The sequence below is a fragment of the Aquarana catesbeiana genome, linkage group LG04 (assembly GCF_042186555.1).
Source record: "Aquarana catesbeiana isolate 2022-GZ linkage group LG04, ASM4218655v1, whole genome shotgun sequence".
Classification (NCBI taxonomy): domain Eukaryota; kingdom Metazoa; phylum Chordata; class Amphibia; order Anura; family Ranidae; genus Aquarana; species Aquarana catesbeiana.
The window spans coordinates 145730389-145755030 of NC_133327.1; the positions used below are offsets into that span (position 1 = coordinate 145730389).

The following is a 24642-nucleotide window of genomic DNA, read 5'->3' on the forward strand; positions in this document are numbered from 1 at the left end:
TGCAGGACTTTTTTGGCTCCAGCTGCAGGGGGCAAGCTTGCTTAACTCATATTTGGCTTCTTTGAAATTGTATATTTTGGGCACAACATTAAACATCATGCAGAGACATGTTGCAGACAGGAGCAAGAGGTGTGTCCAATGTGAACTGAAGCTGACATTTGGCCCCCCGTCCCCCAGCTTGACAATGCAACCAGACCATTTCCAAAGTGCTGTGCAATTCATGCATATACAGGAGGAATTGGCCTCAGGAATCCACCAGGCTTCACACCCAGTTGCCCTTAGCCTAGATGATGGCCAAAGCAAATGAGAGTGGAATCCAAAAATCGTTTCAGCCAAGACAACGCTGGAGGCCTGAACAGGTAGATGCCCCAGTAGTCCAAGACTCCAGCTCCAGTATTTTAAGCTGCTGACTTACTTTTGTTTGTGTGTGTGTGTGTGTGTGTGTGTGGGGGGGGGGGGGTCTGTTTAAGCTTGTTCTGTTCTGGTTAGATACACCAATTTTTAAGGTGAATGCTTGCCCTCTGCAATTACTCTAAATCTAAATTTGATTTGGGTTTGTGAATTCTACTTCATTCTAATTTCCCAAAAAGACTTGAGTACCCTTTTCCATATTTGGCATGGTCTCTAAATTGAGGACAGGGAGCTCTTTGTGAGTGAAGTTGTGCTCCCTGGCCCAGGTGTGTGTATCAACTTACAAAAAGTATGTATGCAGCATGTAGCCCAACTGTATTACTAGTCCTTCCATCAGGTCAGGTCTATGTTGGTTTATCCAGAACCAAGAGGTCCAGGGATTTGCAAGCTTCTCCTGGAAGCACTAGCAGTTATGGAAGAGCCCAGTTTTGTGCAAGGTAAAAAACAAAGAGAAGGAGATCTAATGGGGCCCTAGTCAGCTTTACACAGCACGTGTGTGTCAATGCTCACCCATGTCAGTGTTATGGTCACAGGAGGTGAAGTGGGAGGGTATGATGGAGTGCTGGGACAAACTAGTGTCCTTTTGTGGATGTTAATTCCATAGTGCATGCATACCTGCCCTGAATCAGGCAGGAAATGATTTTCTGCTTTTAAAAACCAGACAAGGGGTAACGTGTTACACGGTGCCAACAAAGACCTTAGCCTTTAGCAAGCTAGGAACAAAAAGAAAGAAAACACAACTCCAAAAACATGTCCAAATATCAAACCTTCTCTGTCTTGCCGTGTACACATGACCGGACTTTCCGGCAGAAAAGGTCCAACGGAATCATTCCGTCGGACATTCCGATCGTGTGTGGGCTTCATCTGACTTTTTCTTTCTCAAATTCTGATGGACCTAGAAATAGAACATGTTTCAAATCTTTTCGACGGACTCAATTCCTATCGGGAAAACCATTTGTCTGTATGCTAGTCCGACGGAACAAAAACAACGCAAGGGCAGCTATTGGCTACTGGTTATTGAACTTCCTTTTTCTGAGCCCATCGTACGTCATCACGTTCTAAACGATTGGACTTTGGTGTGATCGTGTATGGGTAAGTCCGTTTCAGCGGAACTCCGTTGGAAAAACCGTCAGAGTCTATTCTGATGGAAAGTCCGCTCCTGTGTACGCGGCATTAGATGCATTTCATGCCAGGCTGGCCTTTTTGTCATTACCACTTTGTTGAAAAGAAGGCGATCTGGATATTTATACACCTCCTTTGGTGTTGGAGTAAATGAGGAAGCCCATGGGGTAGATTTAGACAACATTGGCTTGTTAGAGGAGGAGAGTGTTAGATGCACTACTCTTTTCAAATACATGGAACAGTGACAAGGCAAAATCCAGGCAACACTACTAAATATGTAGCAGCAGGGTGACAGACTCACCCTGAAAGTGACAACATTCCTTGATGACATTTGAATGCAAAATGGATGGCATATAATGCCTAACTGTTACATGTGCTAGTGCTCTTTTCTAAACCTGGTCCCTACAAAAATATTTTGAAGACAGCTTGCCAGTAGAAAATACACAAATCAAGCAAACCCCAAAACAAATCCATGCATCACCACTTAGAATCAGTTGCCTGCTCGATGAGTTACCTTTTATGTTTGCTTTCTTATTTGAGGATTGAGACTAGTATGTTTAATTTTAAGCACTTGTTTGCTATCATAAAAACACCTATGTATAAATGCCAATGTTACCAAGCCAGGGACATTCCTTCCCATGCCTATTTGCCCAAGAAAGAACAATAAGTTCTTTGAAATGTGAACATTTATTAAAAAACATGAAGCCAAAATTAACACAAAAATATATAAATTAATCAAAAACAGTAAGGCCAAAAAAAATTATATATACATTTAATGGGGAGGTGGTGGCTGCTGCTGCTCAGGGGGCTGGTGTGAGGGGACCAAGGAGAGGGTAGGGACTTTTGAGGGTTGTGTTGAAGGGGCTGGGAGAGTGGCTTGGAAGGGGGGCTGTGTCAAAGGGATGGCCAAGGGGTAGTGAGGGAGTTGGCTCAGGGGCTGTGGTTGGAGCTGTGTCTGGAAGGCCTGAAGTGTGTATTGCGAGTGTTGGAAGTGTTGCTATGTTGTGGCTCTGTGCAAGGTGTAGGACTGGGCTTGGATGAGATTCTGTTGGTGGGCCTGTGCTTGGGTGTGTGCTTGGAGGAAGTTAAAGGCATGGGTGAGCTCTTGTTGATAGGGGGGAGGAGAGGGGGCTTCGACAAAGTGGGCTGGGAAGGAGGTCTGGGGAGGGTGGGTCTGGGGAAGGACTTGCAAGGTGGTCTGGTGATATAAATTTTGTGGAGGGTCCTGCTGGGGTGTACATGAGGGGTGGAAAGGGGGGCCAGAATTTTGGGTAAGTTGGAGTGTGGGGGTGAGGTGATCAGCATGGGGGGTTGAAGGGGGAGTGTGGAATCTGAGGAAGGGGCAGATGTGTGGTGTGTGTGGGAGGAGGGAGCGGAGTTTAGGGGTTCACCATTGGGAGGGGACTGGGAATCGTTGGAAGTGGCTAATTGGGGATACGGCACCCCCCCCGGCTGGCTGCCCATTATTTAGACGATTTTGCTGTTCCAACAGTTGAAGTATGGCCAGCAGCTGTTCCCCAAAACTGATTGTCTGCATGCTGGTTAGTGACCATAGTTTGCATCACTTGATGCATATCCCGTTGGATCTGCTGCAGGATCTCCTGGTTACCAGTCAACCTCTGCACAGATTGCTGTGTGAGCCCCAGTAACCTTACTAAATCACTTGTTTCAGAAGGCCTCCATTGCTCTATCTGGGCAACCAGCCTTTCTAGCAGATTCAAATGTGGGTTGTGATAAGGTGGGGGGCTGCATCCAATGCTGGCTAAAAGACACAAAAAAAAAAAATAGAAGTTACTCACAAAATCTTTTCTCACATCATAAACACTACAAGCATACAGTAGGACAGGTGGATGGACTGCCAACAAACACACTTGCTCATGTAGGCAGCCTCGGACCACTTAAGATAATGCCTTCCCATTATATAATTACTACAAGCATTACAATGGCTGCACAGTTTGGACGTCAAAAAGTTCTAATTTTGACCCACACTGCTAGCCTCATTCTTGTGATTTGGACAAAGTGCCATACTACACCCCATACTTGGAATATGCACCTTAAGAATGGACAATCCTGACTAAGCAATGCTCCACCCCACAAGAAGTTGAGGCACACATCAAGTTTACCTTTACAAATCATGGCCTAGCTGGAATATAATTGTTAGAGAATTGGAGGAACATTTGTTTGCCTGACAAAAGTGGAATTTCTTACTGGATGTTCAGGCAACCCAGCTTCAGCAGCTGCAGAGGGTGTAGGACTTGCTGGTGGAGTGCCTGAATGTCCCTGCCAAAACCAAGAAGATTGAAGGTATGCCATTTCCAAACAACATGTGGAAAAAAAAGTGTAAAAAAATTTGGACATGTCCACCTTGTAACGTCATATCACCTACCCCAACATTGGATGCAGAATCCTCGCTACCTCCAGCTCGAGCTCCAGCTGCGCCAGGGGACAGATGTTCTAAAAAAAAAAAGGTCAAATAATTTTTTGGGCCTAAAAATTAGGCTGTAGGGATAAGCTGCCATTTTTGAGCACTGGTTTAAGGGATCAGGCACTGGGAAAGAATAACATTCCAATCTTGCTTCCTCCTGTTTGACATGGCACATGGGACACTTGCAAACACACCCCAAAATAACAGTTGTGTGTAGAAAGAGGTATGTTAGTGGTCAAGAGCCGGGGATACATTAATGACTAGTGGCCAGCAAGGAAGAAGATGTGTTTTGCCCTGTACACACGATCGGACATTGATCGGACATTCCGACAACAAAATCCATCGTTTTTTTCCAACGGATGTTGGCTCAAACTTGTCTTGCATACACACAGTCACACAAAGTTGTCGGAAAATCCAATCGTTCCGAACACGGTGACGTAAAACACGTACGTTGGGACTATAAATGGGGCAATAGCCAATAGCTTTTGTCTCTTAATTTATTCTGAGCATGCGTGGCACTTTGTCCATCGGATTTGTCTACACACGATCGGAATTTAAAGGATTGGATTTTGTTGTCGGAAAATTTTATAGCCTGCTCTCAAACTTTGTGTGTCAGAAATTCCGATGGAAAAAGTCCGATGGAGCCCACACACGGTTGGAATTTCCGACAAAAAGCTCAGATCGCACATATTCCGTCAGAAAGTCCGAGTGTACAGGGCATTAGTCTTGCTACATAATGATTATAAGTGACAGAAGCAGATTAAACCCTTGCCTGTCAACATCCAAGCTTATTTCATTTTTTTCTAAACATTTGTAGGCCAGCACTATGAAAACAATGTTCATTGCTTAATCCAGAGTCCTACAAAGAATTCTCCACACCACATTAGCAATACATACCAATAACTTCCTCCAGGCTTTGCTGCAGGGGCTGGTCCCATTCCTCCTCCTCCTGCTGATGTTGTGCTGTGAATAGGACATTACCGTGTGAGTTGGATTGTAGAGGATATTACAGCCTTACACATTGGTTGGCACATTCACATTTTGAACTTACAAGGAGAGAGCTGCATCCCCTCCTCAGTATGTGGGGCATCTTCAGCCATAGCCTCCTCAGCTGAGCTGGCAGGGGCTGACGCTCCCCCTGGAGAGAGGCGAGAAACCAAAATGAATTTGCAGGACAAGTGTAAAAGTATTCCAATGTGTCCTTTTTTAGACTGGGTAGAAAATTCAAAGAAGCTGACACAAAGTAATGGCCAAGAGTTGGTTACTATGCTGCCACTCATCCGTATCGGCACGAGTTTGGAGTCCTAGGATTGTGTCCAACTGGATGAGTGGCAGGTAATCTTGTTCATATTGATGGAGGAGCACCACGTAAGCAGGTGCGATACCCTGGCTGGTCACATGCCCCTGCCCAGCCCAGTGAGCCAGCCTGGCCTTAATAGCTTTCTTGATGCCCCCCACATGCTTCTTGAGGCTAGCGATGGAATGGTGCTCCACATTGCCCACTGCATTGACAGCCACTGCAATTTCCTCCCACAGCCGTTTTTTGGCCGCCTTACTTGTTTGGAGGGACCAGGCTCCTGCGATCTGCTTATATCTGGGGGGATATGCAGCCACAAGAGCCTGGTTCTCCATGGAGGAGAAGTGGGGACGCCTGCGAGAAGTACCCACACTGCCTTTCCTCCTTGAAGTACCCTGTTCAGGGCTTGAAGAAGGAGAGGCAGCACGTGCAGGACGTCTCCCGCCAGCGTCCGCCTCTTCTCTGGAGGAAGCACGCACCCTTCTGGCAGCAACTGGAGCCTCCCTCACACCCGAGCTAGACAACGTGCCCAGCCTGGCCCCAGGCCCGGCCCGTCCCCACTCCCCCTCCCCCATCCCCTTCCCCTCCCCCTTCCTGGGGGTGCCATGGGTGGACCAGATGGGCAGGTGGTCTGGCTGAGTGGCAGCAGCAGCTTACTGGGACAAAATCTGAAAAAGAAACAGAACAAAGCTAGGTCAGCGCCTGAACAAAACTAGGTCAGTGCCTGAACACCGAACACAAACAATGGCTCTCTGCTGGGGGGGGGAGGATCCAGATAATTTTGCAAAAGAGACAGAACAAAAAGAGGTGAGCACCTGAGTTTGAAAGTGCATAGCACACATCGGGAACACAGACACTTACCAAACACACACCGAACACAAACGATGGCTCTCTGCCGGGGGGGGGGGGGGATATAGATAAGTCTGCAAAAGAGACAGAACAAAAAGAGGTGAGCACCTGAGTTTGAAAGTGCATAGCGCAGGTCGGGAACACAGACACTTACCAAATGCACACAGCAACAAACAGCCCGCCCAAAAATGGGAGTGGCCACATTTGGCCCAGAGAAAGGCATAAAACGTGTGGAGAAGCAAAATAGACTGCAGTCATTGGTATGACATCAAGTGCAGCAGCTACAGGCAAATAAGGCGACTTAAATACACACACCCAAGAGCTTGGCTCAAACACTTAGGCATCATTCACAGTTTTAGGACTCCAAACTTGGGGCGACTTTAGATTGAGCCATCTTGGATGCAATTTTGGCTTTGCCCAGTGAAAATGGACAATTGTTGCCCTACCAGGCGTGTACTGGCCATCGGGAATACCGGGAGTTTCCCGGTGGGCCGATGGCTCAGTGGGACGTTTTTTATGCAGAGTTTGGCGGCAGCGGGAGCGCGGCTAGGGTTGCCACCTCATCCCTTTAAACCCGAACACATATGAATTACACAGGTTGAACTCACTTGGTGCCTTATCTGCGTTAAAATTTGCCTCAGAACCTGTGTAATTCATATGTGTTTGGGTTTAAAGGGATGAGCTGGCAACCATAAGCGTGGCAGCAAACAGCGGCGGGGTTTTGGGGAAGGTGGTAAGCGAGGAGGGCATTTAGATGTGTGAGCCCAGGAGGGAGAAGAGCTCCACCCCCTCCCTGACCACCGAAGAGGCAAACAGGAGTGGGCGCGGCCACCCTGGCTCTTCCAGAACCTCGATTCCTCCACCTCCTCTCCTCTCTGCTCAAAGAACTTTGAGGCCCGGGCCGGAGGACAGGCTGACTGTGGGCCCCTAGGAAGAGAACATGTGGGAGGCGGAGGCTGCCAAGGAGCTGCTGGAAGGAGCAGAGCAGCGAAAGCACCCCCGGATCAAGAGGGAGACTTGCTGGCCATCAGGTACCCGGCATCCTGCACATACATGCCCGCACACTGAGACAGGGAGATCAGAGGAGGAACTGTAGATAGGGACAGTGCTATGTGGTCTCTCTCAGTCCCCCCTCTGTCTCTCAGCTCCCCCTCTCTGTCTCTCAGCCCCTCCTCTGTCTTTCAGCCCCTCCTCTGTCTTTCAGCCCCTCCACTGTCTTTCAGCCCCCCTCTGTCTCTCTCACTCCTTCTCTCTCATTCAAACCCTGACTCTTAGGCCGCTTCCGCTTAGGCCGTTGACGGTAAAACGCTGCTAGTTTTAGCTGCGCTTTACCATCATTTTAGTGGCGCTATTCGGCTGCTAGCGGGGTGCTTTTAACCCCCGCTAGCAGCTGAAAAAAAAAGGGTTAAATGTGCCCTGTAGCGCCACTGCCGAAGCGCTTTGCAGGCGCTTTGGCAGCGATGCCCATTCATTTCAATGGGCAGGAGCGGTGAGGGAGCGGTTTATACACTGCTCCTCCACCACCCCAAAGATGCTGCTTGCAGGACTTTTGTTAATGACCTGCCACACTGGGACTGCAGGGGAGGCGTTGTTCAGATGCTTTACAGGCACTATTTTTAGCCCAAAAGCAACTGAAAAATGCCTCTCTCTTACACTCATCCCCTTTCCCTCAACCCCTCTCTCCTTTTGGTGGGCGGATTTTTTTTGTTTTTAAGGGGGGGGCAGCATTTTATTGAATTAAAGTGGGCCGGTCTGGATGAAGTCCAGGGCCAAATTTTTGTCCCAGTCCAGCCCTGTGGCAAACTGTTTGCTTGTCTGACATTCAGGTAAGACTTTTATGTAACTTCTGCAGGTTGCCCTTAAAGTCTAAGGCCCTCAACTTGCATGAAAGTCAGTGTTAAGTAGTGCATGAACTACATGGAAGACGCTGCCACTGTATTTTGCACAAATATCAATGGGTAACATTCAAAAACATGCTGAATAAAGATGGGCTCAGATGTGTTGACAGCTCCACGTGACTGGGCCCGCCAGGAAGCTCACACTGCACAGCGCTAATAACAGGCAGTGACACATTTACTGATCTGTGCTGCCGCGGATCGGGAAATGTCTCACTGCCTGTGATTAGCTATGCGCAGTGTGAGCTTCCTGGTGGGTTCAGGCACGTGGGTTAGAAAAAATCATGCCCGAGCCCATACTTAATGTTGAACAACTGGACATGCAATTTTGATGTTTGCATGACAAGTGTGATTGTAGTTTTCTGCTATGGCCGTGGCTAACACCATGGGGTCCAGTACATGTTCTGTTCTCTAGTTCATACTAAAAGCAAGTGTGGTTTGAGGCTTGACTTGGCACCCTAACTGGAGCCAAAGACGCACATTGCCTTTTTTAAGCACCTTTCACACTTGCACGTCCTGAAAGACTGTGTGACTTGAATCAATGCTTGTGTATTCTTGATGTCTATGGAGTTCAAGTCATATAAAGTAGTGCAGGAACTACTTTGAAGTCGCTTCAAATTAAAATCGCACAGATATGAATGTTAGTCTTTGGAAATCCTGGGGTCCAACTTGCATAGTTGCCAACAGTCCCGATTTTCCCGGGACAATCCCGATTTTGGGACCCTTGTCCCGATTGGAGGCTGTCCCGAATCGGGATTTTCCATAAGGAAAATCGGGAATGTTGTTTTTTTTGTTTTTTTGGAGCAGCGGGCTCCAGCAAAATGGCGGCCGGCGCCGCCGCTCTATCTTCCTCTAGTGTTGAGTGGAGAGGGGAAGGGGGCTCGAACCGTGCAGCCAATGAAGCGGCTTCTTTAGCTGCACGGCCCCTCCCCTCTCCACTGAAGCGAGCAGAAGACACGGCGCCGGCGCCGTGTCTTGCTGAAAGTTCCCCAGCCCCGTACTGCGCAAGCGCTGCGCCTGTGCAGTACAGGGGGTCCTCCATTGCTGAGGGGAACTTTCTCGGCAGAACACCGGCCGCTCCTGCACTGAGCGGGGGCTGGGCTGCATTGAGGGCGGGCTGCACTGAGGGGGGGCTGCACTAAGGGGGGGGCTGCACTAACTGAGGGGGGGCTTCTCTAACTGAGGGGGGCTGCACTGAGGGGGGCTGCACTGAGGGGGGCTGCACTAACTGAGGGGGGGTCTGCACTAATAGAGGGGGGCTGCACTGAGGGGGGCTGCACTGAGGGGGGCTGCACTAATAGAGGGGGGCTGCACTAATAGAGGGGGGCTGCACTGAGGGGGGCTGTACTAATAGAGGGGGCGCTGCACTGAGGGGGGCTGCACTAATAGAGGGGGGCTGCACTGAGGGGGGTCTGCACTAATAGAGGGGGGGCTGCAATAATAGAGGGGGGGTCTGCACTAATAGAGGGGGGTCTGCACTAATAGAGGGGGGGTCTGCACTGATGGAGGGGGTCTGCACTGATGGAGGGGATCTGCACTGATGGAGGGGGTCTGCACTGAGGGGGTCTATACAGACTCTGGCTGGGGCACCTGATGCAAGGACAGACTCTGGCAGGGGCACCTGATGCAAGGACAGACTCTGGCGGGGGCACCTGATGCAAGGACAGACTCTGCTGGTGGCACCTGATGCAAAGACAGACTCTGCTGGTGGCACCTGATGCAAGGACAGACTCTTCCGGGGGCGCCTGATGCGAGGACAGACTCTGCCGGGAGCACCTGATGCAAGGACAGACTCTGCCGGGGGCACCTGATGCAAGGACAGACTCTGCTGGTGGCACCTGATGCAAGGACAGACTCTGCCGGGGGCACCTGATGCAAGGACAGACTCTGCTGGGGGCACCTGATGCAAGGACAGACTCTGCTGGTGGCAGGCGACGTGGCTAGTTACACGCTCAGGGATCCCACTGATTCGGCATTATGGTGAGTTGAATGATTTAATTTTATATTACAATGTAATAATAGAAATAATGCGCTTCAATCATCCTGACACCATAACAACCATGGTGCCGGGATGATTGAAGCGTTAACACCAGGCGTTTGGAGTATCTTTATCTGCTGATTGTTAAACTTTCTAGAATACACATATTTCTATTGTGTAGGATCTGGGGCTGCTGTCCCATCATTTCCCTCTCCCCCTTTTCCTCTCCATCCCTCATTCATCTCAGACTCTAACCACACCCTCTTGAGCCACGCCCATTTAAGCCACGTCCATTTTCACGTAAGCCACGCCCACTTTCACGTAAGCCATGCCCACTTTTCACGTAAGCCACGCCCAGTTTTCGACGCACTTGTAAATTTTTTGCTAAGCCACGCCTACAAACAAATGTCACGCCCCCTAATTATTGTACGGCTCCGCCTACAGCCAAAAAAGTGTCCCACATATTTTTTTTTCAATGTTGGCAACTATGAACTTGTCATGTGACTTCGTAGTCCCAAGTTGCATTCCAAGTTGTACCCCATGATTTCCAATGAGTACTGTTCATATCTGTGCGACTTCAAGTCGCATCAACCTCTAAGTAGTTCCTGCACTACTTTGTTCCAACTTTGTAAACTTGAGGCCTATGGAGGTCAAGTCGTATCACAGGCAGTGATTCAAGTTGCATCAAAGTTGGATATCTTTCAGGTGGTACAAGCAGGAAAGTGGCCTTGGACGGCATCTGCTCTGGACCTGTTTGACCCAGCTTCATTGAGGGTCAGTCACACTCTCCTGTAATGAAAATTGGATGTGGGGAAACACAGATCCAATGTACATATGTGTGAATGGAACTTTCTTTAAGTTAACAGACTTGCTAAGCAAGTTTTTGGTGGGAGTATCAGGGTGACAGACATGTGGTAGTTGAACAGCATTGTAACCTTGGCTTCAAAAAAATCATGACCTGGAAGAGGAAGTAGCTGGAATCAGAAATCGTGATAGATGGGAAACTGGGAAAATGCAACCTGACTGAAGGAGCACCTATTACCAAGTGTAATCGCTTTTTGTAGAGGTGGACATGTGTGCTTGCATGCAGACAGCTGAAAAATCACAGAGGCAGGGGTAGGTGATGTGTCTTTACAGTTGTTAGATTTTATGTATGTGGTAATAGCATCTGGAGAGACGTGTGTCAGGGGACAACATTCTTAAAATCATGGCTTTGAGAAATGATAAAAAGGAACTGGATAAGCACAGTATAAACTGATCTATACAGTCATCACATTGGTACACTTTGCTGTCCCTCTTGCTGTTATTTTGTTTCGAACAGCTTCATGTAGAGAATAGGCCACTATCCTAAGGCTCTGTTTCCACTACTGCGAGTTGTTGTGCGACATGACACATGTGAAGTCGCATGACAAGTCAAAACCCATCTATTTTAATGTTCCCCGTTCTAATTGGTGCGACTCAAAACAAGGTTTTTGCACTACTTTGTTCCGACTTCGGTGCGACTTGTTCTCACATGGTTTTCACCGGTCGCATGACATCACATCAAAAATCGCATTGCAAAGTCACACTTTAAATCACTTGACTTTGGAGTTGTAATAGTGGAAACAGAGCCTAAGGGTTTAAGGGGAAGAATGAATGTTTTTATGTTTAATTGTTTTTTCTCAATGTAATGATTATTAATGAAAAGTATATGGTAGCTCCTGTGAGAGTGGATAAACTGAAGATTATTAATTAATAAAGAGATTTATAAAAAAAATAAAAAATGGCCAATATATATTCCAATTAGGGAAGCAATGCATGATTGTGAATTAGCGTGGTTGTACATTTATGTGCAACAGACGAATAGTAGAAGTATTGTAACTATTCTGTAGTGGTTATTTATAATGTCATTTATATTATTTGTTTTGTTAGCATGTTCAGCCAACAAAGACATTTCATTGGGAGTATGAGTAATGTCTGCTATTCTGCAGTGTTAAACATTAAATATTTACAGTTAGAGCTCAATTACATATCAAATATCATTTTACGTTCAACTGGTGTCTTCTAATATTGAGTTGTATGTAGATCTGTTTATTGTTTAATTATGGCAATGATATATATTGAAGGTAGAGCTGTATACACTAGTTCAGTGTTTATTAACTCCAGTCCTCAAGGTCACACCATGTCTTCATGATTTACCTCAGATGAAACAGCTGTGTTAATTACAAGGTGATCACATCACCTGTGCAAAATAATGGCAAGCCTGAAAACATGACCTGTTATGGTGCGGAGTTGAGAAACACTTCACTAGTTGCTTAGTAATCATTAGAGGTCGACCGATATTTAGAAAACTCGGTGGCCGATATGTGATGCCGATTTTTTTGGGCCGATATATTAGGCCGATTTTTTTTTTTTTTTCTTCTTTTTTTTTTTTTTTCCTTCATCTCATAAAATTTAACAGTTAGACCCCTTTCACACTGGGGCGTTTTTCAGGCTCTTTTGGGCTAAAAATAGCGCCTGTAAAGTGCCTGTAAAACGTCTTCCCTGCAGTCTCAGTGTGATATCCCGAGTGCTGTCACACTGAGGCGATGCGCTGGCAGGATGTTAAAAAAAAGTCCTGCAAGCAGCATCTTTGGAGCGGTGTATACCACCACTCCTGCCCATTGAAATGAATGCGCACCGCTGCCAAACCACCTGCAAAGCGTTTCGGCAGCGGCGCTTCAGGGGCGCATTTAACCCCTTCCTCGGCTGCTAGCTGGGTTATAAGCTCCCCGCTAGCAGCCGAATAGCGCCGCTAAAATGACGGTAAAGCGCCGCTAAAACTAGCAGCGTTTTGCCGTCAACGCATGCCCGCTGCAGTGTGAAAGCAACCTAAAGTGATACAGAAAATTTTTTACATTTAAACATTTATTAAACAAAACAAACCTCCAATCAGTTCACTTGTATGTAGAATTTAGATAAAAAAAAATATATAAAAAAAAACTATATCTTAAAAATAAATACACAAAAACAGGTAATCAAAACTTTTGGACGAAAAAAAATGGGCTAACTTTACTGCTTAGTTTTTTTTGTAAATTTATTAGTGTATTTTTTTTTTTTTAAAAATTGCGTTTGAAAGACCGCTGCGCAAATACCGTGTGACATAAAATATTGCAACAACCGCTATTTTATTCCCTAGGGTCTCTGCTAAAAAAAATATATAATGTTTGGGAGTTCTAAGTGATTTTCCAGCAGAAAATACAGGATTTTTACTTGTAAGCAACGAGTGTCAGAAAAGATTTAGTCTTTAAATGGTTAAACTGAGAGCTTCTACACACAGAGTTCAGCTCATTCAGAAGTGTAAACATTGTATCAATTCAGGTTCTTTTTATCAGATTTGGCAGGCTGCCCAGAGAGGGGGAGAAGTCTTCAGAGAAGAATACAGGCAACTTGTATTGACTTCAGAAGTCATTTGCAAGTCCGCTGAGTTATATCGGCCTTTTTTATCAGCACAATCGGCCGATGCCGATTAAGAAAAAAACGTCAAATATCGGCCGGCAGATATATCGGTCGACCTCTAGTAATCATAACTCCTATCTCGAAAAACACAAGGAAATGAGTTCCAATCCCAAACATGCAACCACCTGTCTAAAGTTTCAAGAGCACATTTACAAACGCATAATGGCACTTATGCATTTGCCATTGTTACTTCAGCCAGGTATTGACCTATTTGGGATTTGAACCCAACAAATGAGTGATTGCTGGGTGTTACTAAACAGTAATGCCGCGTACACACGAGCGGACTTTACGGCAGACTTTGCCCGGCGGACTGGATTTCGTCGGACAATTCGATCGTGTGTGGGCTCCAGCAGACTTTGTTTTCTCAAAAGTTGGACGGACTTAGATTTGAAACATGTTTTAAATCTATCCGTCGAACTCGAGTCCGGTCGAAAAGTCCGCTCGTCTGTATGCTAGTTCGACGGACAAAAAGCCACGCTAGGGCAGCTATTGGCTACTGGCTATTAACGTCCTTGTTTTAGTCCGGTCGTACGTCATCACGTACGAATTCGACGGAGTTTGGTGGATTGTGTGTAGGCAAGTCCGTTCATTCCGAAAGTCCGTCGTAAAGTCAGTTGAAAAGTCTGCCGGGCAAAGTCTGCGGTAAAGTCCGCTCATGTGTACGCGGCATAACTCAAACTACTAAGTTACCTTGATCAGTACAATTAGAGCAGAAATATACCACTGATAAATGATCAAATAATGAACATAGATAACTAAAACTCCATACTAACCTAATGTACGAAAAAGCTTTTTGAAATATGCAAGAGTCCAAAGTTGGTTACTGGTACCATCAACAAGTAGTAGTGTATTATTAGCAAAATATGTTATTACAATCTTGTAGAAATGGCTTACCAAACATCACAAAGAGCAACAGAACACAACCCAACTTCACTTCACAGCTCCACACTAGGGATGAGCTTCGAGTTCGAATCAAACCCATGTTTGACTCGAACATCACATGTTCGACCAATTGCGAACGATATGGACCGTTTGCGCCAAATTCGAGTGGCGCGTCACGGCACATAATTTACTGCGGCATCGCTGTGCATTGCTGGCTGATGATTGGCCAAGCATGCACTATGACCCACATGCTTGGCCAATCACAGCGCCGTCTGTACAGAGAGCCGTAATTGGCCAAAGCCATGGTGGCTTTGGCCAATTATGGCTCAGGGGGTTTAGTACACGCCCCACACTATGTACTGTATTCAGTTTAGCTAGATCCGTTCCTGTTATTCTCTTCCTAGTGACAGGCAGGCAGGTGTTTTTACAGTATTTACAGCTACCTGAAGAAAATAGCTGGTGTTCTTTTGATCCTATTAGTACCACAGGCAGGCAGCTACAGTATTTACAGTTAGTGTAGTGCGTCCTCTGCACAGTGTGCACCTAAAGCTACCTGAAGAAAATTGGTGGAGTTCTTCTGATCCTATTAGTACCGCAGGCAGCTGCAGTATTTACAGTTAGTGTAGTGCGTCCTCTGCACAGTGTGCACCTAAAGCTACATGAAGAAAATTGGTGGTGTTCTTCTGATCCTATTAGTACCACAGGCAGGCAGCTGCAGTATTTACAGTTAGTGTACTGTGTCTTCTTGACAGTGTGCACCTGAAGCTACCTGAAGACAATTGCTGGTGTTCTCATACTAATAATAATACAGGCAGGCAGTTGATTCTGCTAGCTGCAGTATCAGTATATATAATATATATATATATATATATATATATATATATATATCTATATATATATCTCAGCTTTGTGCAGCTACATCTCACTGCAGGCCATTAGTATGTCTGGACGGCCAACAAGGAGAGGCAGACAGTCACAAGCCAATAAAAGAGGGCAAGCAGGCTCTGTGTCTAGAGGCAACAGTGCTGGTCGTGGAGACAGTGCTTCCTCATTAGCACGTGGCCGTGGGACACGCTTGTCCTTTTTTTCGGCAGCTGGCCGTGTTGAGCTGCAACATGCGGAAGACTTGGTAGAGTGGATGACCAAGCCGTCCTCATCCTCCTCATCCTCTCTCACCCAGGCTCAGGGTACTTTGGCAAAGCAGCTGCCAATGCGGCCTCTTCCCTCGGCTCAATGGCATCAGTCACTCCTTCCCTAGCCCCACCATGTCCTCCTAAGCAGTCCCCCGAACTGTTTGACCACAGTGTTGGGTATATGCTCCAGGAGGATGCCCAGCGTTTTGAAGGCTCCGATGATGGTACCCAGCCAGAGGAAGGCAGTAACATGAGCCAAGAGAGAGGGGGTGTCCAAGACGGACAGCAATCTGGCAGTCATGTTCCCCCAGCTGCAGCATACTGCCAGGTTTGCTCCAGTGATGAGGTCACTGACTCCATGTGGGTGCCTGATAGGAGAGAGGAGGATGAGGATGCACATCACCAACGAGGCAGGATGCCCTCCAGGGGCCAGCTTAAGGGCAGCACACTGACTGTTATTCCAAAAGTTCTTTGGTGTGGGAGGTTTTTTAGATCAGTACATCAGATCCCACCACTGCTATTTGCAACATATGTCTCAAGCGTATCCCGCATGGCCAAATCATCACCCGCTTAGGCACCACATGCTTGATCAGACATATGTCGACCTGCCATGCAGTTCATTGGCAAGCGTACCTAAAAGACCCACACCAAAGAACAAAGAGGACCTCTTCTCATCAGCTGGGATCTCCAACCCCACTATACCTTCAGTCCTCTCTGAGACCTGCACTGAGAGGAATGAAGGTGTAGAATTAGGTGTGTCACAGTCAAGAACTTGCGGGCAATCTGCTATTGGTACACCGACATCAGATTTTACCAGGCAAATTTCCCTGCCCCAGCTGCTGCACCGACGAAATAAGTTTGCTCCCAACCATCCACATGCCCAGCGGTTGAATGCTAGCTTGGCTAAATTGCTAGCACTTCAACTGCTGCCTTTTCAGTTAGTAGACTCTGCCCCCTTCCGTGAGTTTGTGCAATGTGTGGTTCCTCAGTGGCAGGTTCCCAAACGCCACTTTTTCTCACGGAAGGCGATTCCAGCTCTCTACCAGCATGTGGAAGGCAATGTCTTGGCCTCGCTGGACAGGGCAGTCAGCGGTAAGGTGCATATTACCGCTGACTCATGGTCCAGCAGGCATGGACAGGGACGTTGCCTATCTTTCACGGCACATTGGGTGACTCTGCTGGAAGGATGCAGGACAAGGAGCAGTAGTGTTGGAGGTTGTTCCGCCACCACGCCTCCAAAATGCTACTACTGGTGATTTTGACACACCTCTCTCCTCCACCCCTTCCTCTTCTTCTTCCTCCATGACCTCTTCCTGTGCTTTATCCTCGGAACCAGCGGTGCTCCGTAGGCGTTCAAGGGGCTGCGCAAGTACGCAGGCCAGAAGATGCCATGCAGTGCTTGAGCTGGTGTGCTTGGGGGATAAGAGCCACACTGGGGCAGAGATTCTGTCAGCTCTGCAGGGGCAGGCTCAGAGGTGGTTGATGCCACGCCAGCTTAAGGCAGGAATGGTGATTTGCGACAATGGCACCAACCTCCTCTCCGCCCTCCGACAGGGACAACTGACCCATGTGCCCTGTTTGGCTCACGTCCTTAACTTGGTGGTGCAGTGGTTCTTGGGCAGGTACCCGGGCTTACAGGATGTCCTGAGGCAGGCCAGGAAAGTCTGTGTGCATTTCCGCTGGTCATATAATGCCAGTGCTCGGCTGGCTGACCTCCAAAAGGAATTTAACCTGCCCAAGAACCGCCTAATCTGTGACAGGCGCACCAGGTGGAACTCAACATTGGCCATGCTGCAGCGGCTGCACACGCAGCAGAGGGCCATCAATGAGTACCTGTGCGACTATGGCACCAGGACAGGGTCAGGGGAGCTTGTTTTTTTTTCCCCACGCTAGTGGACCATGATCAGGGATGCATGCACAGTCCTGTCACCATTTGAGGAGGCCACGAGGATGGTGAGCAGTGACAGTGCATGCGTCGGTGACACTGTCCCTCTTGTCCACCTGTTGGAGCACACGCTGCGTGGAATAATGGACACTTGAGGCAGAACAGAGGCAGGAAGAGGAGGACTTCCTTAGCTCTCAAGGCCCCCTTTATCCAATCAGTGTTCCTGCGTGCCCACCGATGACACAGTATGAGGACAAAGAGGAGGAGGAGGAGGATTGTGTTAGCATGGAGGTGGAGCCTGGCACTCAGCATCAGCAGCAGTCTTCAAGGGATCATTTACAGTCCCAAGAAATCCATGGACTTGTACGTGGCTGGGAGGAGGTGGCTGCGGATCATGTCGTCCTTAGTGACCCAGAGGACTCTGGACCGAATGCCTCAGCAAACCTACGCTGCATGGCCTCCCTGATCCTGCAAAGCCTGCGGAAGGATCCTCGTATTCGTGGTATCAAGGAGAGGGATCAATACTGGCTGGCAACCCTCCTTGATCCACGTTACAAGGGTAAGGTTGCAGACCTTATCTTGCCATCGCAGAGGGAGCAGAGGATGAAACCTCTTCGAAAGGCCTTGCAGAAAGATCTGTGCAACGTGTTCCCAGAGACTGGGAGGTTACAAACTCCTGTTCCTGGACAACGTGTTGCTGAGGCTTCGGTCAGTCAAAGAAGGAGCGGTGGAGAAGGTGGCCGTCTAACCGATGTGTTCAGACAATTTTTTAGTCCGCAGCCCCAAGGTATGATAAGTTCCAGCAACCATCACCAGCGTCTGTTTTACATGGCGCATGAATACCTAGGGGCAAGATCTGACTTGGACACCTTTCCCACCGAAAAGCCTCTGGATTACTGGGTCTTGAGGATGGATCACTGGCAAGAGCTTGCACAGTATGCAATTGAGCTACTGGCCTGTCCTGCATCCAGCGTTCTTTCGGAACGCACATTCTGTGCCGCTGGAGGCTTTGTAGCTGATCACAAGGTGCGCATGTCCACCGACTCGGTCGATCGACTGACCTTCATAAAAATGAATCAGTCTTGGATCACCACCAGCTACCAAGCACCCGATGCTGATGTAACCGAATAATTTTTTTTTGAAATGTCAGATCCCTTCAAGACTGCCTATGCTGATGCTGAGTGACTATCCTGTAATGCTGAGTGATTATCCTCTTCCTCCTGAATGATCATGCTGATAACTTGTAAGAACATTTTTGGTTCTAGGCCCAATTTTTCATTGTTTAACAGGGGCGTGTAATTACAATTTTTGATGCAATACTTTGCAGCAGGGCTCATTCCTGCGCTCCAACTAGAGTATATGTGAGGGGTTGCAGTGTTGTGGCACCAGCACCAGTGTCCAAGGCCCAATTTTTCAGCCCCTGTTTAACAGGGGCGTGTAACTACAATTTTTGATGCAATATTTTGCAGCAGGGCTCATTCCTGCGCTCCAACTATAGCATCTGTGAGGGGTTGCAGTGTTGTGGCACCAGTACCTAAGGCCCAATTTTTCTTTCCCTGTTCAACAGGGACATGTAATTACAATTCTTGATCTAATATTTCACAGCAGGGCCCATTCCTGCGCCCACCAAGAGTAACTGTGAGGGCTTACAGTGTTGTGGCAACACCACCACCACCAAAGGCCCAATTTTTCTGCCCCTGTTCAACAGGTGCATGTAATTACAATTCATGGGAAACACGCACCACTTTACAGGCATACTATAGACACCCCCCAGGTACGATATGTAAAGGAATATTTCACTTTTTTTTTTTTTTCCACTTCATTAAAATCACTGCTCCCGAAAAAACGGTTGTTTTTAAAACTTTTTTTTGCATTGATACATGTCCCCTGCGGCAGGACCCAGGTCCCCCAAACCCTTTTTAGGACAATACCATGCAAATTAACCTTTAAAATTAGCACTTTTGATTTTGATTGTTTGAGTCCCATAGACTTTAATGGGGTTCTAAAGTTCGCGCAAACTTTCGGTCCGTTCGCAGGTTCTGGTGCGAACCGAACCGGGGGGTGTTCGGCTCATCCCTACTCCACACATCCACAGTGTCCCACAGTGCAATGTGGTCTATATATAGCATATTATTGTGCGTACGTTAATTCTCAATCGCGTATTTATGTGCGCATGTTTGCCAGTGAGACCCTCTGATCACAAAATGGCAGAGGTGGAGGATCAATTTATGTTGGCAGTGGCCGTACTGGTTGGTGCCTTTTGCGAGGCAGCCAAGCAGGAGGAAGCCGTGCAGGAGGCAGCCGAGCAGGAGGAAGCTGAGCAGGAAGTTGATGCACCTGTGGCTTTTTGCCCCATGGGCATATTTTGAAACCATGCGGGACTCTGATATCCGTAGCAAGTTTTGGTAGGGCGAGAAGCAATTATGCACCACTATCAGCTCATACAGCATACAAATTCACCATCTATAGACCGCAGTCATGCTGTGCCAGGCATGGTCAGGTTGCTTGCGACTTTGTACATCTTGGGTCGGGGCAGCTTCCAAGCCACTTCTGGAAGTATTATGGGTCTAAGCCAACCCAAGGTGTCCAGGGTGTTTATGCAGGTCATAGATGCCATTCTTGACCTTGTACCACAATTTATTCACTGACCACAGAATAAAGATGAGTGGAATGACGTGAAGGTGGCTTTCTACCACCGTGCACAAATGCCACAAATCCTGGGGGCCATTGATTGTACACATGTGGCAATCAGGGCCCCCAGGATAAGTGAAGCAGGTTATCGGAATCGCAAACAGTACCACTTCATCAACGTCCAAGTTGTGTGCGACGCCAGACAGCGCATAATGAGTGTTCAGGTGGCTTTCCCAGGGTCGTGCCATGATGCCTACATCTTGAAGCAGACCGGCCTTTTGAGGGTGGACAAATGCCACCCAGGTGGCTTATTGGTACAGTATTGTTTTTTACGCAGAACATGCATTTTTTTACAGGCATCTAAGCTCACATGAAGGGATGGGAAGGATTAATTTATGTTTTGTTCTTTTTTTGTTTTGTTTTTGATGCCGGTTATCCGCAGCTGAGGTGGCTGATGGCTCCAATCAGGCACCCCTCGGGGCAGCCACAACAGTACTACAACAGCGCATTGCGTAAAAGCCGGGGCATTGTTGGGCTCACTATTGGCCTGCTGAAGTCCCGGTTTTTATGTTTGGCCAGGCCCAGCTACTGTACTCTCCTCCAAAGTGTTCCAGGATCATCCTTGCACAACATGTGTGTTGCAAGGGATGATTCCTGGGAGCTTAATGTGGAGAGGGAGCCAGAGGTCCGCCAGCTGTCGGTCCACAGACACAGAAACACTAATGCTGGGGTTGCCACCCGGAATCAGCTGATTGCTGATTACTTTACATGTACATATTACAACATAGCTAGAGTTAGAGAATGTGTAAAAAAATTCCTACTTTGCAGGGTATCCCTCACAGGGACACAGGTGCTAAGAAACATCTGACAGTTATGGTTGACCTTCTATTCAGTGTGTAGTCAACATGACAAACAATTTACTTTGCCACTAACACTAAACTCGATTATGAACTGTGTGGCAATTTCAAAGAGAGTGGAGAGGGAGTAGAACACCTGTCAGGTGTTTGCTTGTGTCTGTGCCACATGTATATAGACATGTGAAAATTTGTTTAGTTCCACATTTTTAATTGAATTTTTTGACAAATTTGTTAATTCCGAAATTTCCGAATTTTTGAATTTCCGAGTTTACAAATTTACGAAAATTGAGAATTTTGGAAATTCTGAAATTCAGAAATTCAGAAATTTGAAATTTGGAAATTCAAAATTTCAGAAATTCGAATATTCGAAATATCATAAATTAAAAAATTCAAAAATGTGGAAGTTTGAAAATCCAAGAATAAGATTGAAATCTGAAAATTCAAAAGAATGAAAATCTGAAAATTCGAAAACCTGAAAATCTGAAATATTAGCTAATAATAACTATTAAATTATAGGTATTGGAATTTCCTTTCAAATTTGTCTGTGAACGTAATGAGTACGAATTTATCCGAAGTTACAAATTATCTGAAATAACGAATGCCGAATAGCCAAATTTGAAAGGAAATTCCAATACCTATAATTTAATAGTTATTATTTCGAATTTTACTGATTTTCTTTCTTTTTTTTTAGATTTTAGAATTTTTGAATTTTCGAAAATTCGGAATTCGAAAATTGTGAAATTCAGAAATTCTGAAATCCGAAAATTCGAAATTCTGAAATCCGAAAATTAGAAATCCAGAAACTCGAAAATTCGGAAATCCGAAAATTACAAAATTCTGAAATTTGAAAAATCAGAAATCCGAAAATTCGGAAATTCAAAAATTCGGAAATTTGAAATTTCCAAATTCCGAATTTCTGAATTTCCAAGAAAAGCAAAAAAAGAATGAAATGAAAACGACAAAAACAATTTTCTTGTCAGTGCACATGTCTAATATTTAGGAGGAACAATAACCTCAGCTAGGTATCTAAATGTGTTTTATGTTTTTTCAGCCAATTAACATCATGGCATGTACCCTAGGAAGCCTGGTTTGATGGACTGTCTGGGCAGGGCCGAGTCCTGCATTCAGCCTCTATGGATGAATTCTGGACTCAGGGGTGCGCCCACAGGGTAACCCCCTCAAAGAAAGTGCTACTCCGAGGGAGTTATCAGATGTGTGGAGGAGCCGCAAGAGCCATCGGGAGACCCCAGAAGAGGATGTTCGGGGCCACTCTGTGCAAGGCCAGCTGCACAATGGAGGTAAGTATGATATGTTTGTTTTGTTTTTTTTCAAAATATGTTTTGCTTTACAATCACTTTAACCACTTGAGCCCCGGACCATTATGCTGCCTAAGGACCAGAGGTCTTTTTCCAATTTGGCACTGCGTCGCTTTAACTGCTAATTGCGTGGTCATGCAATGCTGTACCCAAACGAAATTTGCGTCCTTTTCTTCCCACAAATAGAGCTTTCTTTTGATGGTATTTGATCACCTCTGCAGTTTTTATTTTTTGGGCTATAAACGGAAAAAGACCGAAAATTTTGAAAAAAAATGATATTTTCTACTTTTTGTTATAAAAAAAATCCAATAAACTAAATTTTAGTCATACATTTAGGCCAAAATGTATTCGGCCACATGTCTTTGGTAAAAAAAATGTCAATAAGCATATATTTATTGGTTTGCGCAAAAGTTATAGCGTCTACAAACTAGGGTACATTTTCTGTAATTTACACAGCTTTTAGTTTATGACTGCCTATGTCATTTCTTGAGGTGCTAAAATGGCAGGGCAGTACAAAACCCCCACAAATGACCCCATTTTGGAAAGTAGACACCCCAAGGAAATTGCTGAGAGGCATGTTGAACCCATTGAATATTTATTTTTTTTGTCCCAAGTGATTGAATAATGACAAAAAAAAAAAAAAAAATATTTACAAAAAGTTGGCACTAAATGATATATTGCTCACACAGGCCATGGGCCTATGTGGAATTGCACCCCAAAATACATTCAGCTGCTTCTCCTGAGTATGGGGATACCACATGTGTGGGACTTTTTGGGAGCTTATCCGCGTACGGGGCCCCGAAAACCAAGCACCGCCTTCAGGATTTCTAAGGGTGTAAATTTTTGATTTCACTCTTCACTGCCTATCGCAGTTTCGGAGGCCATGGAATGCCCAGGTGGCACAAAATCCCCCCCAAATGACCCCATTTTGGAAAGTAGACACCCCAAGCTATTTGCTGAGAGGCATATTTAGTCCATGGAATATTTTATATTTTGACACAAGTTGCGGGAAAGTGACACTTTTTTTTTTTTTTTTTGCGCAAAGTTGTCACTAAATGATATATTGCTCACACAGGCCATGGGCATATGTGGAATTGCACCCCAAAATACATTTAGCTGCTTCTCCTGAGTATGGGGATACCACTTGTGTGGGACTTTTTGGGAGCCTAGCTGCGTACGGGGCCCCGAAAACCAAGCACCGCCTTCAGGATTTCTAAGGGTGAAAATTTTTGATTTCACTCTTCACTGCCTATCACAGTTTCGGAGGCCATGGGATGCCCAGGTGGCACAAAACCCCCCCAAATGACCCCATTTTGGAAAGTAGACACCCCAAGCTATTTGCTGAGAGGCATGGTGAGTATTTTGCAGCTCTCATTTGTTTTTGAAAATGAAGAAAGACAAGAAAAAACTTTTTTTTTTTTTTTCTTTTTTCAATTTTCAAAACTTTGTGACAAAAAAGTGAGGTCTGCAAAATACTCACTATACCTCTCAGCAAATAGCTTGGGGTGTCTACTTTCCAAAATGGGGTCATTTGGGGGGGTTTTGTGCCACCTGGGCTTTCCATGGCCTCCGAAACTGTGATAGGCAGTGAAGAGTGAAATCAAAAATTTATGCCCTTAGAAAGCCTGAAGGCGGTGCTTGGTTTTCGGGGTCCCATACGCGGCTAGGCTCCCAAAAAGTCTCACACATGTGGTATCCCCGTACTCAGGAGAAGCAGCAGAATGTATTTTGGGGTGTAATTTCACATATTCCCATGGCATGTTTGAGCAATATATCATTTAGTGACAACTTTGTGCAAAAAAAAAAAAAAATTTGTCTCTTTCCCGCAACTTGTGTCGCAATATAAAATATTCCATGGACTCGACATGCCTCTCAGCAAATAGCTTGGGGTGTCTACTTTCCAAAATTGGGTCATTTGGGGGGGTTTTGAACTGTCCTGGCATTTTATGCACAACATTTAGAAGCTTATGTCACACATCACCAACTCTTCTAACCACTTGAAGACAAAGCCCTTTCTGACACTTTTTGTTTACATGAAAAAGTTATTTTTTTTTGCAAAAAAATTACTTTGAACCCCCAAACATGATATATTTTTTTAAAGCAAATGCCCTACAGATTAAAATGGTGGGTGTTTCATTTTTTTTTTCACACAGTATTTGCGCAGCGATTTTTCAAACGCATTTTTTGGGGAAAAAACACACTTTTTTAAATTTTAATGCACTAAAACACACTATATTGCCCAAATGTTTGATGAAATAAAAAAGATGATCTTAGGCCGAGTACATGGATACCAAACATGACATGCTTTAAAATTGCACACAAACGTGCAGTGGCAACAAAATAAATACATTTTTAAAAGCCTTTAAAAGCCTTTACAGGTTACCACTTTAGATTTACAGAGGAGGTCTACTGCAAAAATTACTGCCCTCGATCTGACCTTCGCGGCGATACCTCACATGCATGGTGCAATTGCTGTTTACGTTT

General features: G+C 46.0%; 1 long non-coding RNA gene across 1 annotated transcript; it reads right to left on the reverse strand.

The window, feature by feature from the left end:
* Nucleotides 1-3445: 3445 nt before the first annotated feature.
* LOC141141425 (uncharacterized) lies at nucleotides 3446-8320 on the reverse strand. The gene is made up of 3 exons (XR_012244071.1): nucleotides 5010-8320; nucleotides 4856-4921; nucleotides 3446-3987 (listed from the first exon to the last, which is right to left on the reverse strand). It is a non-coding gene; the product is annotated as an uncharacterized lncRNA (long non-coding RNA).
* Nucleotides 8321-24642: the final 16322 nt, after the last annotated feature.